General features: G+C 45.7%; 1 protein-coding gene across 2 annotated transcripts in view; it reads right to left on the bottom strand.

The window, feature by feature from the left end:
* The window catches only part of LOC102408167 (zinc finger protein with KRAB and SCAN domains 1), a 43627-nt gene extending 43407 nt beyond the window's left edge, over positions 1 to 220 (bottom strand). For both annotated transcript variants that reach the window (XM_025274914.3, XM_025274916.3), the window contains exon 1: positions 48 to 220. The gene's annotated coding sequence lies outside the window, so the exon portion shown is untranslated. The remainder of the gene's footprint in view (positions 1 to 47) is intronic.
* Between the last annotated feature and the right edge of the window lie 11374 nt (positions 221 to 11594).

Genomic DNA, 11594 nt, shown 5'->3' with positions numbered 1-11594 from the left:
CTAGTTTCTTTTTCCCAAACTGTGTGTCAACCACTTTCGATCCTTACCTGCTGTGCTGGCCGCAGCAACAAGCGTCTCCAAAAGACTGGTCAGGGGACTGCCTGCTCAGAGGCCCTGGAACGCAGATGGGGCCTGACCTGCGAAGGACCCCCGCCCCCACTCAGCCAGAGAACAACCAGATGGCTCTATGACTCCCTTCCTGTGCAAACAACTCTCACCCAGCCGAGTAAACAGGCCTCCCTGGGTAACGACACGGAGGCGCCGCTCCTGTGGGACGTAGCCCAGAAACCAGGAGCCCGAGCCTGGGGTCTGGACTTGGGTTCAGTTTTCAGTCGCCCGCCCTCTCTCCCGCCCCCCAGGGCAACGGGGTCACCTGTCTTGGCTCCTGTCTTTATGTAAACAGGGCTGAGGGCCCCGGTGGTTTGAGTGCAGCCAGGCCCTGGCTCTCACTCCTCCGCGTGTAATAAATACGCTACAAAGAATCTTTGTAGCTGTCCAGGGGAAGGGAGCCTACCTCAGGAAGGCGGTGGGGATGAGATGCCAGGAGAGGGGAGGTGGCGGAGAGGTGAGGCCCATCCATACTGAGCTGTGTGGTGCAGAGTGGCCGCTTTGCCCAGTGTCTGACCGAGGGAGGAGAGGGTCTGTCCCCTGCAGCAGAAACCAAGGGGAGTGGGGGGCGCGGCTGGGAGAAAGCGGGGTGGAGCGGACCTGATGTCCTCAGCCCTGACGCCTTCCCTACTGTAGAATTTCAGGTGTGGTAAGAAAAAGAACTAAGGCCTCCTCTTTCGGAGTGCAGGGTCGAAGAAAGAATATCGGTGGAGAGTTGAGAAATTAAATTGGATTCCCGCCGCCACCCTTTAGTGAGCTGTGTGCCTTTGGGATGGTGCCTTAACCTCTCTGAGTTTCCTTGTCTAGATAAATTGGAACTATACTCTCTGCCATTGAGCTCCCTTGATGTGATGGGAATTTTAGGAAGTAAACCACAGGACTACCCAATGAGGTAGGGAATGCCAATCTTCATTTTAGAGACAGAGGAATTGAGGCTCAGCAAGTAGACCTGATTCACCCCCAACACGCACATTAAGAATCAGGAGATTGGGACTGACATATACACAAGCCTATTTATAAAATAGGTAACTAATAAGAACCTACTGTATAGCACAGGGAACTCTACTTAATACTCTGTAATGACCTACATGGCAATAGAATCTAAGAGTGGATACACGTATAACTGATTCATTTTGCTGTACAGCAGAAATTAACATGACGTTGTAAATCAACATATTCCAATAAAAATTAATTTTAAAAAAAGGAGTGGCAGAAGCAGCTCTTTTCTCTGCCAAATCCCCATTCTGCCCCTGCAATGGAGGATTCCTTGCTGATTTGAAAACTGAGATTAGAAAGTTCTGGCTTACTGAAAACCACCTTTCTTGCTGGAGACAGAGGTTCTGACTCACAAGCTCTGCCTCAGGGCCCCCACCTCCCCCAGCCATCTCCTCTCCTCTCCCTGGACTCCTGTATCACCTTGGGTAAAATCCAGGGACAGAAACAATCAACAACTTGTCCCACCCAGGGCAGAACTTGGCGGGAACTCCTGGAGTGGCTCTCACCACCTCTTCCACTCCAGGGCAATTCATAAGTGTCTGCATTTGCGCGGCACATCTTAGATGCTGCACGAGGGGGAGGAGAGAGAGAGAGCCAGTAACTCTTCTACCTACAAAAATCAGCCCTGGGAGCATTCTAGGCGGAGGAGGAAGAAAGGTTCAGAGGACTTTGACAATAAACTCTCGACCACGATGTTCTAGGACAGGGACGGACAAGCTTCTGACACTGGGCCAAGCGCGGCTTGTCACTTTTTGGTAGAGTTAGCAATCTAAGAATTTTATGGCTTTTATTTATTTATTTTGGGGGTTTTATTTTTTAAATTTTGTTGTAGTATAGTTGCTCTGCAATGTTGTATCAGTTTCAAGTGTACAGGAAAGTGATTCAGTTATACATATATTCATTCTTTTTCAGATTCTTTTCCCATATAGGTTATCACAGAATTTTAAGTAGAGTTCCCTGTGCTATATAGCAGGTTCTTGTTGGTTGTCTATTTTATGTATTTAACAATTTTATGTTTCTAAATGGTTGGGGGAAAAGTCAAAAGAAAGATTATTGTTCATGATGTGAAATTATATTAAATTCAAATTTCAGTGTCCATAAATCAAGTGATTTTGGAAGGAAACCACGCTTCTTCGTTTACAGAGTTGCTTTTGCAGTATGATGGCAGAGTTGAATAGTTGTGACATCAACCACGGAGCCTGCAAAGCCTAAAATATTTGCTGTCTGCCCTTTGGAGAAGTTCATGATCTCCTGTCCTAAGAAAAACCCATGTGTCTGCGACACAGAGGCTTGTGGGGAGGGTCTCATCATTGGGGAAGTAGATGTTTAACTCCTTGGTTTCTGTACAGCACCCACGCCTCAGCTGTGCCTGGTGGCCTCAGTCCAGCTGGGTCTAGTTGGTAGCTGAGGGGTGTGGGCTCTCAGACCCATCGGTGGATGAGAGTGGCCTTGCGCTTCACCCTCCACCCTTCAAGGATCAAGTCCTTTCCTCCCCTGGCATGCGGAGTACTGGCAGCCAGGCTTGGACTCCTCAGGAGGGAGGCTGGAGGATTTTTCCCTGGAGAAACTGACCAAGAGCTGTTATCTCCATGTTGACCATGGAAGTCTAGTTCCCACCAGATCTTCAAAGGGACGCTCAAGGTGGACGAGGCCTGCCCACACCCAGAGCCCATGAGGCCTATGAGTGGACCGCCGGGATGTGTGAGGAAAGCCCCGTCTTTAGGTCTGGTGAGGTTGAAAACTTCGGGGTTGATCAAGGAAGAGACAGGACCAAGATGAGACAGGATCACAGAACAGGCTTTACTGGGAAGGGCTTGGTCATGACTGCTTGAAAAGGTCCTTACAGACAGCTGAAGGCCTAGCGGGAGACCTTACAGGAACAGCTGCAGCACCCAGAGAGGGAACAGGGCGAGGGAACTTCCAGGAGAGAGGGGAATTGCAGACGGGACTTGTGTGTCTCTGTGATGTCACTCAGGAGTCCAGTGGGGAGTTTCTGGGTCAGAGAACCCTGAAGGGCAGCAGCAGGTTTGGGGTTTTTATTGCCCTGGGCTTTGTCTTATCTACTGGGAGCTGATGTTGAGTGCCCTTTTGCAAAGCAGGCAGGCTCAGGTGGCTAAATATATCCTTCTTTGGGCTATATTTAAAGCAATGGGATTTGTGAGGATTTGTGTTAAGGGCTGGTGGGCTTGGAGCCTCCTGTGAAGAAGTAAAACACACCGAGGTCATCTCTAGCTCATGAAATAACTGTGGCTACAATAAGAGAAAGACCGAGAAACCATGACAATGCAGGGAGCAGAAGAAAACAGTGAACAGAAACCTCTGCTGTTAACAACCTCAGAGATAGGAGAAGGAACTGCAGGGCGCTCTACAAATGGAACACTCAGGAGACACGAGGAGTATCTTTGGAATGGGAAATACTAGAAGAAAAATGAAACATTCAATAGAAGGGAAGGTTAAGGAAATATGGTAGCAAACAGAACAGAAAAGACAAGCACATTTTCAAAAATGAGTAAAAAACATGAAAATTAGAATATCAACCCAGGAGGTCCCACATCTGAATTTTAAGAGTTTGGGGAGGCAAGAACAGAGAAAATGAAGTGGGGGAAATTATGAGTAAGACAATTTAAGGTAATTTCTCAGAAATGGAGGGCATGCACAGGCCACTGAATGCTTAGCAAAACGAATGGAAAGAAACAAAATTGACACATGGATGAGAAAATTTTGAGCCTAAAGATTTCCAGAAGCCAGAAATCAAGAAGAGGTCTCATGCAATGGACGAAGAATCAGAATGCTCCTGGGTGGCTTAATAGCAATATTGGAAGTTAGGAAACAAAATTCCAAAGGAATATAGTTCCCAAACTAGAATTTTACACCCAAACTATAAAAAATTATTTTTAAAGGGGAGCAAAAAGACATTTTTAGATAAGCAAGGTCTCAAAATATTTACTCCAACAGGCACGTTATCTCAGGATGCTTACAGAAGAATATGCTTACAGAAGAATATGCTTCACCCAAAGGAGGAGCTTTGTCAATCTTAAAGGAAATCAGTCCTGAATATTCACTAGAAGGACTGATGCTGAAGCTGAAACTCCAATACTCTGGCCACCTGATGTGAAGAACTGACTCACTGGAAAAGGCCCTGATGCTGGGAAAGATTGAAGGCAGGAGGAAGAGGGGACGATGGAGGATGAGATGGTTGGATAGCATCACCGACTCAATGGACATAAGTTTAAGCAAGCTTCGGGGGTTGGGGATGGACAGGGAAGCCTGGTGTGCTGCAGTCCATGGGGTCACAAAGAGTCAGACATGACGGAAGCAGCTCAGTACGTACCTAAAGGAGGAGTAATCAGGAGAGAACTAGGACCCAGAAGCAGGAAACCCAACAGATGGGAGGGGATGGGATTAAGGGCTCCTCGGGGGCTGCAGAAAGGACATCCCAGGATGACTGTAATGCAGGAGCTGGGAAGCAGCCGGAGCTTTCTTGGGCAGAAAGCAGGAGTTTCAGAATTTTTCTAAAGAGTCAAACACATGTCTGTATTCAGGTGATAAATAGAACTGTTTTCAAAATCTAAAGAAAACATTTTAGCCCCAGTGGAAAAAGACTTCTTTGCATTTCTTCCATTTTTTTTCTGTTGCTGTTTAGCAGTTTTCAACAATCAAGTCCTATTTTTCCATGTTGTTTGTCATTTGTGCATCTATGCAATACTATGAAGACAGAATTTTAGGTAAAGAAAATTCCAGCGTCTCTGGCTATGTCCAGAATTCGAGATACTACTCTGTCGTCCTAAACACTTCCCTCTTCCTCTTTTATATTATGCAGCAACATTCCTCCTAATGAACAGGGCCCGTGGATTTTCCAGGCAGTTTGGCGGGGGGTGGGGGGGCTGTTCTAAAATGGAACACAGAGCCTTGTGCTTCTCAGCCAGCTGTTCTGAAGTTGTGATTACTCACTGTTGTCCCATCTGCCATTGTTAAGAACTTTAAACAGCTTTTCATCCTGGGTATGGCCGAAAATACAAGCCTATATCTGGAGGATTTTAGTGAAGAGAGCCTGAGCTTTGAACCTGAAATTACTTGCCTCTCCCACTCTATAGCTGATGAATTTTGGCAAATGTTCTGAGTTTTAAAAATGATCCTATCGTGGCTGCAAAGCATCTGGTACCATGCATGTTTCCTTGGAGATGCTTAACGCCTAGTGGCTGTGACAGGTGTTAATGTTTTGCAGTTTCCACGGTGCTTTCATCTGTCTTTTCTCATTGAATTTTCAATGAGGTGGGAGGGCAAGTTTGATGTCTCTATTTAAAAACAGATAAAACTGACACTCAGCACAGCCTAGTCCTCCAGGATCGACCCCCTTGGGGGCGGAGCGTTTCTGGTCCCTGGGCAATGCTGTACCACAGATAGAGCCATTGGGAAGGGAACTTACTTGAAAGAGCAACCATTCCTGCCTTAGTTTTACTTCCAGTCCTACCCGTCCAACAGAAGGACCACGTGGTCAAGAACAGACCGTGATTACACACCTGCATCCGGAAAGAGGGTGTTTTCACGTTCCAGTCGGACCTGGAGAGAGAAGTGATGGCAGGACAGAGCAGATCCAGGAAATAATGTTTCTCTATCCATTGCCTCAAAGGAAATTGGAAAACAAGCGTGTATGAATCACTTCACTCTTGTAAACACGTTTATTCCATAGATGGGGTAAGAAATATCAGGGCAGTCTACAGTAAGGACAAAACCCCGAGCAAAGGATAGAGTTTTAAAAATGGCATTCTTGGCACAATCCTTCCCATTTGTCATTTTCAAGATATGTTGTGGTTGTTTAGTTGCTAAGTGATGTTTGACTCTTTTGCGACCCTATGGACTGTAGCCCACCAGGTTCCTCTGTCCATGGGATTTCCCAAGCAAGAATGCTGGAGATGATTGCCATTTCCTCCTCCAGGGAATCTTCCTGACCCAGGGATTGAACCCATCTCCTGCTTGGCAGGCAGATTCTTTACCACTGAGCCACCAGGGAAGCCCCTTTAAAGACAAAGTTTGACGAAAATGTTTACTTAGTTACGTTCGAAGAGGAACTTGAAGCCTGCATAGAAATAAAAACAGCATCCTTTGCTTGGGGCTTTGTCCTTATTATTACTGCAGACTGCTCTGATATTTTTAATCCCATCTATGTGCAAGATTGCCAGGAGAAATATCAATAACCTCGGATACACAGATGATACCACCCTTATGGCAGAAAGTGAAGAAGAACTGAAGAACCTCTTGATGAAAGTGAAAGAGGAGAGTGAAAAACCTGGATTAAAACTCAACATTCAAAAAACGAAGATCATGGCATCTGGTCCTATCACTTCATGGCAAATAGATGGGGAAACGATGGAAATAGTGACAGACTTTATTTTCTTGGGCTCCAAAATCACTGCGGATGGTGACTGCAGCCATGAAATTAAAAGATGCTTACTCCTTGGAAGAAAAGTTATGACCAACCTAGACAGCATATTAAAAAGCAGAGACATTGCCGACAAAGGTCCGTCTAGTTGAAGCTATGGTTTTTCCAGTAGTCATGTATGGATGTGAGACTTGGACCATAAAGAAAGCTGAGCACTGAAGAATTGATGCTTTTGAACTGTGGTGTTGGAGAAGACTCTTAAGAGTCCCTTGGCCTGCAAGGAGATCAAACCAGTCAGCCCTAAAGGAAAACAGTCCTGAATATTCATTGGAAGGACTGATGCTGAATCTGAAACTCCAATACTTTGGCCACTTGATGCAAAGAACTGACTCACTGGAAGAGACCCTGATGTTGGGAAAGACTGAAGGCAGGAGGAGAAGGAGGTGACAGAGGATGAGATGGTTGGATGGCATCACCGACTTGATGGACATGAGTTTGAGCAAGCCTCGGGAGTTGGTGATGGACAGAGAGGCCTGGTGTGCTGCAGTCCTCGGGGTCACAGAGTCGACACGACTCAGCGACTGAACTGAACTGACTGGTGTAGTAAATGTAGTTTTTCTTTTTAAGCAAGCTTCAAGTTCCTCTTTAAACATAACTAAGTAAATAAATATTTGTACCAAACCATGTCTTTAAAGTGGTGAATGGGAAGGATTGCGTCAAGAATGCCATTTAAAGGTAAAAGACAAGTGATGAAAGATAGGGACCTGTGGCAAGGACATAAAGTGGGAGCTTGTGCTCCCTTGTGAAAGGGTCTAAGACGGCATAATTTAACGGGAAACAGTGATGGGCAGGAAAAGACAGAGCACAGTTCCCTGAGATGGTGAGAAGGAGCTGCCTCATCAGACGTGTCCTGCAGCCTTAACTCTTAGTTGCTACACAATCCACAGGGAGGGTGGATTCCGGGGGTGGGGCTGGGTGGTGGAGGGTGAAGAGAGGAGGAGGCAGGGTGCATCCAGCCATTGTCCATACATAACATCTGGAAACCGAACACTTGTAACCTGAGAACGACCTGATTTGCGTATACTTTTATCTCATCCATATGGCAGCCCAGTTTCTGATACCTGTTCCCCTCTGCAACAGAACCACAACTAACATCCATCAAATCCTCTCCCTAGAAATTCAGCACAATGTAGCTTGAGACATTACAGAAGGACCAGAGGGGAACAGTGACCGGATTGTCTCAGCTAGACCATGATAGACTAGATAGTTTTAGCTAGACTATGTGTTTCTGGACTGTGAATTTGCTTATGTGCACTTGGTAAACAGTGGAACTATTAATATATTAGTATAAGGTGAAGCCTTGTTGTTTCATATACAAGTTTTCTCAGCATGTTACTGCTTTGAGTTGTAAAGCACCAGCACCTGCGAACAAAGCACTCTGAGGAAGCTGAACCCAGCAAACTGCGGGCCAACCAGGAACAGGGCACGCCCCTTCTTCCCTCCTGTTAGCTCCTGCGGCCACACGCTTTAGATTAAGGCTTATGCACACTTGTCCCTATCTTTGTGTATCTGCCCGTGTCACCCGAACTTTCTAGCCTCATCTTTCCTCACAGCCCTTCCATCGGGCTACCTTTCCCTTTATTTAAAAAAAATTCCCCTAGTTTGAGATGCAATTATCATATAGTATTATATTCGTTTCAGGTGTACAACATAATGATTTGATATTTGTACATATTGTGAAATTACCACAATTAGTTTAATTAACACCTGTCACCTCAGTTAATTTTTTTTTGGTGTGATGCAAACTTTTACGACCCACTCTCCTAGCAATTTTCAAATATACAGTACAGTATTAACTAGTCACCATGCTATACACTATATTCCCAGAATTTGTTACTTTATAACCCAAAGTTTGTACCTTTGGACCACTTTCACTATTTTTAGAAATCCCTAGAACAGGGATTTGTGGCCACACATTCTTTAATCTCCACTCCCCAGCGCAGAACAAACATTTACCAGAACGGGTGTTGAAATATTTACCAGTCTGTCTGCCGTTCTCCCCACCCTTCTACCTCTGTGCTTTTGCACCAGCTCTATCTGGAATGTTCTTGGCTGGTAGGGCATTTCCGCAGCTCCTCCTTCGAATACCACCCCCTCTGCAAAGTCCTTCGGATTTGATCTCTGCCCCCAGGCTCTGTCTCTCTCCATCTCTGGGTTATGACCTCACATTGTATCAACAACACGTCAGTTCCCTTGCTAGGAGCGTCCCAGGTCGAGAAACGCAAGACTCCAGCCTGATTTTTATTTCCCCTCAACTCAGGTCAATGCCCGGCTGATTAAGTGTATGTGGAAAAAAAAGAACACGCAAAGTCGAGGGATCCAGCGTGCGTTCTTTGGTTCAACAACCCGACTTTCCACAAGGTCTTTTCAAAACGAGCTTCCAGGGACAGTGCCAAGGACTTAAGAGCTGGCGGCGTCGGCCTGAACCTCCCAACTAGGCAGGTTCCAAAGAGGCTTGAATGAGGGGGTCACAGCGCGGATCTCCCTCTGCCCCACGCAGTCTTTGTGAGTTATTGCCAGCGAGGGGCACAAAAGGAGCGTAGGACCCTAAATGCCGGAGTGGGAGGGGAGATGTGGCGACTGCGACTGGCCGCCGCGGTTTCTTGAGCCCCTCAGGCCAAAACTCGCCCTGTGGGACCGGGAAACCTACGCTTTCACCCTCCCGGGCCCAGGGACACCGCGCCTCAACGCGTCCGCTCGCAGAGGCGTGCAAGAAGAACCGACCCCCTGGGGAGGCCGTCGACTGCGAAACACAAAGGCCGGAAGTACATCGGTGTCAGCCTGGCCTGGCGCCCTCTCTAGGACCCTGGAGGCCCCACAGCTCAGTGGTTCTCCAGACCCGAAGCTGGTGGGCGGAGGGATCTGACCTGGGGATACCCAGGGCGTGTGCCCTCCTGCAGGGGCGGCAAAGGGCTCGCAGGAACACATTTGGAAATTGAATCCAGAATTTACATGTGGAAGAGAAACTCCACTTAAATGTATCCCGGCTTGTTTCAGCTAAGGGCTTGGAGCACAGAGGATTAATATCTTAGCTCCCCCAAAAGACGAGGATAAACTGCCCTGCAGAAAGCGGATCAGGGCTCAGGGTCTTTCAGTGACGAATGGGTCAGAACTCGGACTTGTGTGTGCCACAACGGTTGGTGCACTTTCCGCTGCCCAAGTCTGCCTCTTAACAGAAATGAATCCTATTAAAAGCTTACAGCTTTCAACATGGTAGGAAACATGGAACAGTTTCAAAGCTGATCAGATGGAGTGTGTGAAAACTCAGAGAAGACATTTTATACCCACTAGGATGGCTGCTATAAACCACCCCCCCACCCCACGAAACATCAAATGTTAGCAAGCATGTGGAGAAATTGGAACCCTTGTGCGTGCCTGGTGTGCCTGTGTGCAATGGTGCAGCCCCCGCGGAAGACTGTATACACTAACAACAAAATATCTGAGAAAGAAAGAGATAAAACAATCACATTCACAATAGCATCAAAACAAGAAAAGATTAGGGATAAATTTATTGAAGAGATGAAAGATCTGTACGCTGAAAACTATAAGACTGATGAAAGAAACTGAAGAAGTCACAAATAAATGGAAAGATAGCCCTGTGCTCATGAACTGGGAGAATTAACATTAAAATGTGCATATTACACAAAAAGCATCTATTGAATCAGTGCATTCCCTACCAAGATTCCAAGAGGCATTTTTCACATAAATAGAAAAAACAGTCCTACAGAGACACATAATGCAGTGCAACAGAGTCAAGAGCCCACAGATAAATCCACGCCAAGACAGTCAATTGATCTTCAACACGGTTGCCAGGAAGGCTCAATGGGGACAGGAGTCTCCCCAGTAAGTGGTGCTGGAAAACTGAGTTTCCACCTGCACAAGAATGAAACTGGACCCCTGTCTTACACCACTCACAAAACTATCAATAACTCGAAATTGTTTAAAGACTTAAATATAAGACCTGAAACCATAAACCTAATGAAGAAAACACAAGACAACCCTGGTCTTGGCAACGATTTTTTGAGGATGATACCAAAAGCACAAGCAACAAAAGCAAAAATAAACAAGTAGGACTGAATTAAATGAAAGAACTTCTGCTCAGGGGGAAAAAGAGTCTACAAAATGAAAAGGCAACTTAGGGAATGGAAGAAAAGTATTTGTAAGAAACTCATACAACTTAATAGCAAAAAACCTAGTAACCTGTTTACTGTATATTGGACAGAGGACCTGAATAGATATTTTCCTAAGGAAGACAGATCACTAACAGGTACGTGAAGAGATGCTAAGCATCACCAATTGTCAGGAAAATGCCGATCAAAACCGCAATGAGATATCACCTCACATTTGTTATAATGGCTAATATATATACATATATTTAATAACATATATCATAAATATTATGTATAATATATTATTATATATTAATATATACTAGCGAAGTGAAGTTGCTCAGTCGTGTCCGACTCTTTGCAGCCCCATGGACTGTAGCCTACCAGGCTTCTCAGTCCATGGAATGTTTCAGGTAAGAGTACTGGAGTGGGTTGCCATTTTCTAATATATATTAGAAATATATTTTATATATTATAAATAAAAGACAAGAGATAACAAATGCTGGTGAGGATGCAGAGAAAAGGGAACCCTGGTGCACTGTTGCTGTGTTAGTCGTGGCCTACTCTTTGGGACCCCATGGACTGTAGCACTCCAGGCTCCTGTGTCCATGGGATTTCCCAGGCAGGAATACTGCAGTAGGTAGCCATTTACTTCTCCAGGGATCTTCCCGATCCAGGGATTGAACCTGTGTCTCCTGAGTTGCAGGCAGACGCTTTACTGTTGGACCCACCAGGGAAGCTGTAAATTGGCATGGTGACTATGTAGAGCAGTAGGGAGGTCTTTTTAAAAAATTAAAACTACAATATGATCCAACAATCCCACTTCTGGGTAGATATCCAGATGAAATGAAACCAGGGTCTTGAAGAGACACCTGCATTCCTGTTCGTTGCCAAATTATTTGCAACAACCAAGATGTAGAAACAGCCTAAGTGTCCACTTA

The sequence above is a fragment of the Bubalus bubalis genome, chromosome 24 (genome assembly GCF_019923935.1).
Source record: "Bubalus bubalis isolate 160015118507 breed Murrah chromosome 24, NDDB_SH_1, whole genome shotgun sequence".
Taxonomy (NCBI): Eukaryota; Metazoa; Chordata; class Mammalia; order Artiodactyla; family Bovidae; genus Bubalus; species Bubalus bubalis.
Note: the sequence above shows the minus strand (reverse complement) of the source record. Positions and strands in the feature narration are given on the sequence as shown.